Source organism: Monodon monoceros, unplaced genomic scaffold, assembly GCF_005190385.1.
Source record: "Monodon monoceros isolate NGI ecotype Baffin Bay Population unplaced genomic scaffold, NGI_Narwhal_1 Super_Scaffold_22, whole genome shotgun sequence".
Lineage (NCBI taxonomy): Eukaryota > Metazoa > Chordata > Mammalia > Artiodactyla > Monodontidae > Monodon > Monodon monoceros.
The window spans coordinates 2,621,901-2,634,202 of NW_021703779.1; the positions used below are offsets into that span (position 1 = coordinate 2,621,901).

Consider the following 12,302-nt stretch of genomic DNA (forward strand, 5'->3'; position numbering starts at 1 on the left):
GAAGCTAGATATCCAACATGGATGAAATTAGAAGGAACTAGAACCTTCGAGAATCTCTCCCCATCCACTGCTTTGCTGTGCGCCCGCCCCTATCACAGCTCTCCCTGATCCAGCTTTCCTTAGCATTCCTAATCTTGTAGATTTGAATCACTCTTACAAAGAAGAGCCCCAAAAAGCACTATTTAAAAGGTGTTGTATTAGTTTCTGAGGGCTGCTGTAACCAATCACCACAAACTTGGATGGCATAAAACACAGACATTGATTCTCTTGCCATTCTGAAGGCCGGAAGTCCAAAATCAAGGTGTTGGCAAGGCCTTGCTCGTTCTGAAGGCTCTTGGGGAGTGTCCTTTCATGCCTCTTCCCACCTCCTAGTGGATGCAGGCAATCCTTGGCGTTCCTTGGCTTGTGGCTGCATCGCTCTAATCTCAGCCTCTGTCGTCACGTGGCCTCCTCCCTGTGGGTCTCTGTGTCTGTGTCCAAATCTCCTTCTTACAAGGACGCCTGTCATTGGATTAGGCTCCACCCTACTCTAGTATGAACTCACTTTAACTTGATTCCGTCTGCAAAGACCCCATTTCCAAATAAGGTCATATTTACAGATACCAGGGGTTAGGACTTGGACATGCCTTTTCTTGGGGGGGATACAATTCATCCCATTACAGGTGTGTATTAAATACACCTTGGTTGTCAGATATGTTTCCATGAAATTGACCACAACTGCAGCATGTTGGGGTTAAGTCAAGAGCATGCAGGCAGCACTGACAGCAAGGGCGAGTTGCGGAACCCAGGTCTTTCTAACCCTCCGTTTGGAACAGATTCGATTTTGGCGGTGATCTTTCGAGGGAGCATTTGGAGCCTTGCTGATTTAACAACATTGTAAATAATAGTGAACAAGCATAATGTTTTCATTATAGGGTGAAGTGAATAGGTATTATAGAATTAAATGGATGAACAAAACAATGATCCATGTGCTATATTTCGTTTTTATGACGTGATAGCATTTGATGTTTAGGACCATAAGAAAGAATTATTTCTCTTCAGTTAAAAAAAAAAAAAAGAAAGAAAAGAAAAAATTATCTGTGTTGTATGGCAAAATCTTACAAATGCATTATGGATTAGGTGATTATTGCATTCAGTTTCAGCTAGTTACTTCTTAAAGCATTAGTGTCTGGTTTCTATTATGGCCTTTAGTGATTGCAGAACAACTGTCTCGCTCCTAATGCAATATTAGTATGGCTTGAACTTACAAAAATGCTGTTCATCCTAACATGTAAAATTACATTCTGTAATGTTCAGTAATTTCAAATGATAGATAGATGTGGCATTCACAAAATTTACAAGCAGATTCTATTTTTATTTCAAAAGATTAGGTATTTAGTTGACATACAGGCTTTTAAAATAAAGGTATTACTGAACTGATTGCAGCAGACTTTCAAATAGACACGTACATGCCATTAGAAGTTATTCTAGACAAAGAGTAAAGAATATTCATTCCATTCACTGTTATTATTTCTGTATAAATCCTTTGGAATGGAAAGAAATGTGTGTGTGAATAAATTTGGTACTTAGGAAGTTGATTCTAGATAAAAATCAAAGAAAATTATAAGTAGAAAAATAATGATACCAGCAGTACCTATTTTTACGTGTGCCCTTATTCATAGTTATTCATATTCTCAAAGTATAATTTTAAAAAATTGAGCATCTAAATCTCATATAATAATCAAATGAGTCTGCCTCATTTAATCTTTGATGAAGGAATAAGCAAGATGATAAAGCTGGCTTAAAGGAGGATTCGTATCAGAGACTGATACGTACAAACATGGGGGTTGGGAGGTAAAAGGATGCTAGAGTAAGACAGCTAAATTCAATGCAAAACTGGTTGGTGACCTAAGGGGCAATAAAATCATTACATTTGAGCAAAATAAGTTGCATACCATCAGTTTTCTCTAAGTTAACATTTAACTTTGCAGAGACTAAGCCCTCATCAATAGTAAATAGAAAGTCAAACTCCGTTACATCCCAGCCTGGAGAGTCAGATGACCCCTTCCTTAGGCTGGTTTCATGGAGTCCGCTCTAGTATGACACCAGAACGACTCAGTCTTCTTTTTTGCCTTATTTCCAAGATGTGGATAATTTAGCTTAACCTGACTTTCTCCTCTTCCTGTTCTGGACACTGTTGATCTCCGAGCTGTGTTCACTAAACACATATTTCTGGGTGAGGGTGTCAACTTTTGTCTGAGGTCAGTTACTTTGGTTTGGTAAGTGGTCGCACCAGTTCATTCCATTAGTGCGTGGCGAGTGTCCTCCTTGTGTGTGTTGCCCTGTGCTAGGTGGAAAGGACCCTGCCCACACGGAGCTTACTATCTCAACTAAGATGAAAGAGCAATCCCAAATAGAAAAATGAATTGCCATGAGAGAGGTTGGGATTATATACTTTGGAATTTCAGAGAAGTGAGAAATTTCTTTCAGCTGGGAGAGGTCATACACGGTGTGAGGCTGCCTTCAAGGGTAACATTCGGGCCTGTGGAGACACGGGAGAGGCACTGCTTGCAGGGCAAACCAAGGCATGGGGATGGAAAAATGAAGAGTTGTATGTACACAAAGCCAGGAGTTCATTCTATAGGAATAGAAAGTGTTTGAGGGTGGATAAGTAGGAACTGGCTTTGGAGAGATGAGGGTTCAGTGGACTTTAACATTGCATCTGAGTTTGAACTTTATTTGGTTTTGAAGGTTTAGTGAGGGCTTGAGGAACGCTGTGTAAATTTCACAATTACAATTAGCATCCCTCACTCTTTTCAGGAAATGAGATTTTTGGTTATTGGGAAAATAGTGTGGATATCTTGATGCAAAACGATCACACATCCAAGGGAAAATGTCCCAGCACTAGTAAGCTCCAAAAAAGGTGGTGGGATTTGTTAGGCACCAGCATGACAGTCTTTTAAATCAGTGCAGTGGAAAAGAATTTCCTGGTTCACATCCTAGGTTCCTAGACCTTATTTCTTCCTTTTCCTCTGCCTGAAGGTGTCCTTGTGTTCGGGTATGAGCCTTCCAGGGGAAAATAATCCCTGTGCCAGCTGGAGCTAAAAACACTCAAAGCCCAGAGGCAACTCTCAATTGTTGTAAATGAAATCAATGAATTCCCACCAAATCCTGAGGAAATGCCACATCCTTATAAATCCACACCTCCTTCCTGGGATTCACTTCTGCTTTTCTTTAGAATGAAAAGAGTTTGAAGGTCTCCCACCCCCATCCCCATTGTTTTCATAGCTTGTTTTTAAACAAGCAAGTGAAATAGCTTTTTGATAGTAAGTACCAACTTTTTTTAAAACTAGAGGACAGAGGGTATGAGGCCAAGGCAGTCTAGGACTCAAAAGGCAACATCAGGTCAACTCCCACGAAATGTTTGTGTAATTTGGTGGGATTCTAAAAATTAGTGGGTTTTAGCCAGAGTTTTGTTTTCTGCAAGGGAAGAATGCAATAGAAAATTGCCTTGGGTTGAGTTTGGAGTTAGTTATGGGGTGTAGAACGAGTCCGTGAAAAGTGGTCAGAATTTGGATCAGCTGTAGCACTTCACATTTTTAGATCATACATGGACTATTTCTCTTCATCATCTCGTCTTCCTCCCCATTTTCTTTTCTTTTGTTTGTTTTTTTGCGGTACGCGGGCCTCTCACTGCCGTGGCCTCTCCCGTTGCGGAGCGCAGGCTCAGCGGCCATGGCTCACGGGCCCAGCCGCTGTGCGGCACGTGGGATCCTCCCGGACCGGGGGCACGAACCCGCGTCCCCTGCATCGGCAGGCGGACTCCCAACCACTGCGCCACCAGGGAAGCCCCCTCCCCATTTTCTTTTAAAAATCAGAGGACCTAGTTTATTAGCTAAGCAAATACTTAGAATCAATGACGGATATCATATTCTCCACACATTCTGAGAATCGAGTTCTTTCACAGGGAATACAATACCCGGATATGCAATAGATACTCATTTTGGGAATTACAGGTAACCAGTGACTAAATCCACATTGAGATGGTAGAGAAAAACTATGAAAGGGTGTCTAATTGCCATAGCATTTTGGAGAAGATAAAGGCTCAGCTGACTTCACCGTCCTTGCCCAAGCTCATCCTAGCAGGCCATTCTCTAAGCCAGCATCCCGTCAAAGTCCTGGCTTTTTAGCTTTTTAGTCCTTTGGCTTATCTTGCCTTGTTTATACTCACTTTTTTTGTGTCCTTTTGCCGTTGATTTTCACACCAAGTCTTTAAATTATTTTTTTTCTTTTATTTTAATAAAATAGCTTAAGAAATGGTAAAAACCGATTAGGGAAAACAGATGCGGGTCTGTAAAAGAATTTTTCAGCCATTCACCAAGCTCTAAAAAGCATTCAAATGTAAACTTTGAAATAAGGAAAAAATTGCTGGGTTAAAAGAAAGATGAACCTTTATGTTTCAATTCATTTTGTTGTGTCGTTTTATGTCAGAGCATTCTCTGTCTATGGAAACCTTGACAGTTGCTCCATCTACAGCCACTGGATTAAGACCACCATCCGAACACCAGAGGTGCTGTTTGTATCTTGTGGACAGGTTTCTGATCTTGGATGACGTGTATCCTGCTAGGGGCCAACTTGAACGTCCAAAGTCGTGATCCACTGTCACTTGCAGATAAGGGTTAGATTCCTACCCCACATGAGCCCTTGTGAGAATGTTCTCAAGGTATATTTAGAGTCAGATTCTGGAACCACATCAGACAACCCACAGTCATCCATGGCTCTTCGTTGAACAGCTCTGGAATAAGGATAAGGTGATACTGCAAATATGGTGGCATTCAGAAACTGGATTATGAGAAGCCACTGTGGTAAAGATTGGTCTCTTAAGTTTAAGTCTTAGGATTCTCAGGACAAAGGAGAAAAGGAACTCTTGGACTACACAGAACTTCATCTTCTCTGGAGAGGATTCTTTTTTTTTTTAAGTTCAAGTATTGTTGATTTACAATGTTGTGTTAATGTCTGCTGTACAGCAGAGTGATTCGGTTATGCATATAGATACATTCTTTTCTTTGCCATTATGGTTTATCACAGGATACTGAATATAGTTCTCTGTGCTCTACAGTAGGACCTTGTTGTTTATCCGTCCTATATATAAAAGCTCACATCTGCTAACCCCAACCTCCCCCTCCACCCCTCCCCCAGCCCCCTCCCCCTTGGCAACCACCAGTCTGTACTTTGTGTCAGTGATTCTGTTTCATAGATAGGTTCATTTGTGTCGTATTTTAGATTCCACATATAAGTGATATCGTATGGTATTTGTCTTTCTCTTTCTGACTTACTTCACTTAGTAGGATTATCTCTAGTTGCATCCCTGTTGCTGCAAATGGCATTATCTCATTCTTTTTTATGGCTGAGTAGTATTCCCTTGTATATATCTACCACATCTTCTTTATCCATTCATCTTTTGATGGACATTTAGGTTGTTTCATGTCTTGGCTGTTGTGAATAGTGCCGCTATGGACATAGGGGTGCACGTATCTTTTTGAATTACAGTTTTGTCCGAATATATGCCCAGGAGTGGGATTGCTGGATCATCTAGTAATTCTATTTTCAGTTTTCTGAGGAACCTCCATACCTGCAACAACTTACATTCCCACCAACAGTGTAGGAGGGTTCCCTCTTCTCCACATCCTCTCCAGCATTTGTTATTTGTAGACTTTTTAATGATGGCCGTTCTGACTGGCGTGAGGTGGTACCTCATTGTAGTTTTTTTTTTTTTTTTTTTGCAGTACGCAGGCCTCTCACTGTTGTGGCCTCTCCCGTTGCGGAGCACAGGCTCCGGACGCGCAGGCTCAGCGGCCATGGCTCACGGGCCCAGCCGCTCTGTGGCCTGTGGGATCTTCCCAGACCGGGGCACGAACCCGTGTCCCCTGCATCGGCAGGCGGACTCTTAACCACTGCGCCACCAGGGAAGCCCCTCATTGTAGTTTTGATTTGTGTTTCTCTAATAATTAGCAATGTTGAACATCTTTTCATGTGCCTGTTGGCCATCTGTATGTCTTCTTTGGAGAAATGTCTATTTAAGTCTTCTGCCAACTTTTGGATAGTGTTGTTTGTTTTTTTGTTGTTGTTGAGTTATATGAACTGTTGTATATTTTGGAAATTAAGCCCTTGTTGGTCACATCATTTGCAAATATTTTCTCCCATTCTGTAGGTTGTCTTTTCATTTTGTTTGTGGTTTCCTTTGCTGTGCAAAAGCTTGTAAGTTTGATTAGGTCCCATTTGTTTATTTGTGTTTTTATTTCTATTGCCTTGGGAAACTGACCTAAGAAAACATTGGTATAATTTATGTCAGAGAATGTTTTGCCTGTGTTTTCTAGGAGTTTTATGGTGTCATGTCTTATGTTTAAGTCTTTAAGGCATTTTGAGTTTATTTCTGTGTATGGTAAGAGGGTGAGTTCTAACTTCATTGATTCACATGTGGCTGTCCAACTTTCCCAACACCACTTGCTGAAGAGACTGCCTTTTTCCCATTGTATATTCTTGCCTCCTTTGTTGAAGATTAATTGACTGTAGGTGTGTGGGTTTATTTCTGGGTTCTCTGTTCTGTTCCATTGAGCCATATGTCTGTTTTTGTGCCAGTACCATGCTGTTTTGATTACTGTAGCTTTGTAGTATTATTGTCTGAAGTCTGGGAGGGTTATGCCTCCTACTTTGTTCTCTTTCTTCAGCATTGCTTTGGCGATTCTGGGTCTTTTACAGTTCCATATGAATTTTAGGATTATTTTTTCTAGTCCTGTGAAAAAATGTCATGGGTATTTTGATAGGGATCATATTAAATCTGTAGATTGCTTTGGGTAGTATGGCCATTTTAACAATATTCCTCCAATCCAAGAGCATGGGATATCTTTCCATGTCTTTGAATCATGAGAAGATTCATTTTTGGCTACTGCATGTGTTTAATGGCTTTGTATCCAGTTTACTCAACCAAGGTTGCTAAAATTGACAACTCAAGAAGCAAATTTAGCTTTTCTCAGTGGAGATTAAATTTAACTTGTTTATTAAGGTAGTATGTAACACATACTTGAATGTCTGTGCTCTTGCCGTAAAAAAATTGATTCATAAAGGGCATTGGATCCTGTTTCCTTCTTAGTTACATTCATGAAGAATAATGAGAAGACATCAGTAGAACGTCTTCCAGTATTTTGGAATAAGAGATGAATCTTATGAATGAATGAATATAAGGCTTAGTTACTTTGGTATTACTTTCAGAATAACGTTCCCAAATTTCAGCTTTGAAACTTTTTTTAAAACATGATCCAAACCTTTTATCATCTATAGTCTTTCCAATTTGGATGGAATGAACTATTGTGTCAGATTCAGAATCCTACCAGGTGGTTTGTATTGGAGCATGATCACGTGTACCTGCCTCTGAAGACAATCCCTCTTACATATTTGAATTCAGCAGTGCAGATTTCCAAGGCTAGTACTTAGATATGAAATAATCTGCCTTAATTGGGGAGGCCAAATGGTTGAGCATTAGGAATGAAGAGCAAAGTCATGGTTTTACTGACATATATCTTAATGTAGTTTCTCCCCATAACACAGGAATTCTTTATCATGTCTCCCCTTACCCTATTCCACACACAACCTTCTTGCCTTGAAATATTTAGATGCTTGATTAGAGCAGCAGAGTTGTTTCTGGTGTGATATAAAGAATGATAAGAATGGGTCATGACAAATTTTTTTAATTGCCATCATAGTTCTAACTCAGCTTTCACTTGAGATGGTGGTAGTTGGATGGATCCAGGTGAGACAGTCCGAGGTGTGAAAGGAATGATCCCAGGTGAGAAGGTGACCGTCAGGTAGAAAACTGAGTCCCATTATTGCTCCTGTGCCTGCCATCCAGAGACAAGTGTGATCCCACCCATCAATCCATCATTTTGTTACTGAACCAGCCTCTTTTGTTTCTGGGTCTTAATATCTAGTTTATAAACCAGCTATACCGCAATACATTTTTTTTTAAAAAGAAGAAAAAAACCCAACAAGGTCCTACTGTATAGCACAGGGAACTATATTCAATATCTTGTAATAAACCATAATGGAAAAGAATATGAAAAAGAATATAGATAGATAAAACTGAATTACTTTGCTGTACACCAGAAACGAACACAACATTGGAAATCAACTATACGTCAATAAAAGTTTTTTAAAAATATCTAGTTGAAATTATTTTTCTCAATATAAAATTGCTTTTTGTGATAATCAAGCTGAAATTATCTCTGTATATAAGATTATGAGAAAAACAGGACACATCATCTTTTACCTTTATTCAACTGACTTCTGTTTTTAATTGCTAAATGTTGTAGGGAAAACTGAAAAGCTTTGTTCTAATTTTGAAACTCCCCAGCAAAATAGATGAGTCATGCATATCAAATGTTTGTTAACAAGAGCGCAGTTGTAGCGCTGGCTTTTTTTGTTTGGAACAGAAATATGAAAATTTAAATTCAGCTATTTAAAAAGCCTGAGGCTACCCCTGAATGTACAAGGCTTTCAGTGAGGACCAGCACAAAAGATTTTTACAACCAAGTGAGGTAACTTCCTGGCTTAGGAATTTATGATAGAGCTTTTACTATGCTTTTAAAAGTATTTTCACTAGATATAACAGCAGGTTCATATATATGAGGTGATGAAAACTATCATAGTAGCCTAATTCTCTGACTTGGCAAGCTTAGCATTAGGCTGTGCTAAGTTCAAGGATACCTTCCATCTATTTACCCAGGTTAGGAAGATGGTGCCTTGTCTGTTCTTGCAGGTGTTAGAAAGAGATGGTTACTGTATCGAGTGGGTATAGCTCCACAGCAAGGTGTAGACTGTGGTGTAGGGAAAGCAAAAATGGTAGGCCTTATGCAAATGTATATGAGAAACGATAATGACCACTTGACAGACTCCTACTGTAACTTCCTGACTTCAATATCCTCATGGCCCTTTGAGGTAAATGTCACCACAGAAATATGACTTGAAGCCAGACAGAACAAGAATCGGCCAGTAAAGAAATGGGTTGAATCCAATCAAGTAGTAAAGCAACTGGAGTGGTTACCCGACCTCAGCTACCCAAACCAGGTGATAGAGTTGAAAGACATGATTAAAAATTCCTAGGGGGAACTCTCATGACCAGAAACATTCCCATCTGCTGGGGAATTGGAAACCCTGTCCAACCCATGATAGCGAGGGCCCAATGGGTATACATGAGTGGTACCAGCAGAACCAGTGAGCCTTCGGGTCTTGTGAATTATTCTCAAATCTTTGACTGTTAATCCTTGACCTGGTAACCTCAACTTCTTTGAGATGACCAGTTTACTTCCTTAAGTAAATAAAGTTCTTTTTTCCCTCCTCCCCTGGAAGTTTGAGAATGATGTTACAACAAAAAAAATGAAAACGTAAATAATAGGCATAGAATCAGTATTTTGGGTTACAGTTTAGGACTAAAACATACGTTTGTATTTTAAGGGTTTGTAGCATTAAAGAGAATATGACATACTACAGAAATTTGACAGGTTAGCTTTGAGATTCTAATCTGAAACATGTAATTTATTTTAGACCTCTGATTTTAAGGTGAAAGCATAAAGTCGTTTGTTTCAAGCCAACGTTAGAATGTTCACTAGAACTAGAGTTTCACTACATTTGTAAGTTTTTATTAGATTTCTGAGAGCTACCTAAGGACTTGGGAAGGTTTACCTTGTTAGGGTTTTAATTTTGTCCCGTTAAGCATTTAAAGTGGTTATAAAGTAAATTGCATATGTTACATTTATAAACACAATTTAAAATGTTACAGGAATTTGGTGATAAAAATCTGAACAGTGATTACCTGAGGGGGTGAAAATTGACTGGAAGAGGGGCTTGAGGATACTTTCTGGGGCAGTGAAAACATATCTTGATTAAGCTGTTGGTTAGGTTGGTTATCAAAACCCGTTGAATTGTCCCTTAAGATTTATTTATGCATTTCCCTGTATGTAAGTTTTACCTCAATTCTTAAAATGTGTACTGGAACTGAATCAACTAATATATAGATGGAAGTGACTGTTTAATGGAGTTGAGTCTGTTCAACTTGAGTTAATCAGACATTGATTCAGGGACCCCTGAGAGTGATTATTCTTGGTTTCATAAAATTTCTTGAATTTATGAATAGAATAATGAGATCCATAATTTCAACTTAAAAGCTTAAGGAGAACTGCATAGTGATTTGTTGATATAGGTACAGTCCTTGGGCAAGAATCCTCATGACCTTTAAGTGCCCGCGTATTCCCTCTCCTAGTTGGTTGGACTCCTTGGGAAGCAGGACAGTATGTTTCTTTTCCTTAGAAAATGACCAGAAGGCCACTTGGAATTAAGTGGAGGGAAACCCTTTTAAACACCTCCACAAGTGTAGTACGGATAGTCAACTTAGGTCTGAAGATGGTGACGTTTTCGATATCAGACTCTCATGATACACACACACACACACACACACTCACACTGCAGCCTCAAAATCAGCAACTGACAGACATCTGAATTCTGTGGTCTTTCCTCTTCTCTTTCACACCAGATTAGATTCACCTGTCACTGTCCTTCCGGCAAAGCCCATCTTGAACAGCAGCAGTGCTCTCCAGTTTCCCTCCCATCTCCCCTTCTCCTCACTTCATAACTTTGAGTGCCACCGCAGTTTCAGAAGAGAACCCTAGGAAAGTAAGTAAGCCTGGCTAGCTTCAAAGAGAGATGGTGCAGACCCACTAGGTGAAAGATGCAAAGGAAGTCAGTTAGAAGAACGTGAGGCCTAGGAAAGACCACACCCCCAACCCCGCCAGAGTGAAGCCTCCCAATTCACTGTTCAGTCGAGATATAATGGGAGCCACATATATAATTTTAAATTTCCGAGTAAACACAGTTTTTAATAAGTAAAACCAAATAGTGAAAATTAATTGTACTAGACAATGTATTGGACCTGATATATTCAAAACATCATTTCAACACGTGATCAGTACAAGAGTGATTGATGTACGTGTTTCATCCTCACGGCACATCTCGGTTCACACTAGCCACATGTCAAGTGCTCAGAAACTGCAAGTGGCTAGTGGCTGTCATACTGGACCCCACGGTGCTAGAACTTCTGTAGCCCATGGTTTAGCCGTTAATTATGTGCGCGCTTGGCATGTTTGCTAATTGTTTTCTAGTGCAGTCATTTTCTCGAAAAGGCAAAGTTCCCTTTCTAGTGTGGTAGGCGCTCAACAAGTCCATAGGGTTGCTTCGTGTATCATCACTTGTACAACGGTAACATCCTTATTCAGGGAGGGATAAGGGCATGCGCATTTCCTCTTACTTTGGTTCCTTAGCTACTAAGACTATTGCAAAGATCTCTGGAGAGCAGTAGCTTTCGCCACGTGTACTCTAAAGCTCAGAGCTAAGAAGCAGGGACGGCATCAGAAGTTGAGTTTGCTGGCAGAATCAGAAGAATCACTGCATTAAGATCCGCGTGGTTCCCAGTTTTATAAATAGAGTTTGCAAGGGGAGAGTGTCGGCTTGTTTATTTTTGGTGCACAAGGTTCCTTCTTTTAGCGTGTTATCTGGGAATGAGGATGGCAAAGAGATGATCTCCTAGAGGAAGGTGATTTCTTTTGTAGCTCTGACATAGCCTCTATCTAACCTTAACGAAACAATGGCCGCCTCAGTGGACAATGGAAACGAATGCCATAGACAGTGAGCGCGCACACGTGCTGACCTGGAGTCGGGCGCCGACTGCTTCAACAAAGGGTTGCTTTAATTTTTTGCCGAATAAAGTACTTTTTTCCTTCTGTTTTTCATGACATGGCCTTAAAGAATTCCTCATATTTGTGGTCTCAAAAAAATGAGAGCTATGCTTATGAGGCCTGCCTTTAAGTGTCCTGTTAAACAATAAGAGGGCTTTGTTCTTGGTAATAAAATTAAAGAAAGCAGCGGTCCCACCACCTGGCAGGATGCCACCTCCTTGCCACCCCCTGATCCTGACAAACATAAACAGAGCCTTCTGTTGCCCAGGTAGGAAGGTGAGAAGGCAACAGCTGTCAGGTTTGTGTATAGAAATACAGCTGACCTTTCAGTTAATGGGTTGGGGGGGGAGAGGGAGAGAAATATATGTATTTAGATTTCATGCGTTTTCTTTTCCAGGCAACTTTGTTGCTGGAGTTTAGACCCATTGCTCAGATTTAGACCCGTTCACGGTCCGTTGCAAATGGAAGTTTGTAGGTGGATTGTGGCCCCAAGGTTAGGACTGACCAAGGTTAGGATAGAAAGTGCTGTCGGATGCAAACTCC

General features: G+C 40.3%; 1 protein-coding gene across 2 annotated transcripts in view; it reads left to right on the forward strand.

Moving 5' to 3' along the window:
* MID1 (midline 1) overlaps positions 1-12,302 on the forward strand; it is a 180,926-nt gene that overhangs the window by 91,920 nt on the left and 76,704 nt on the right. The gene's annotated exons all lie outside the window — the stretch shown is intronic.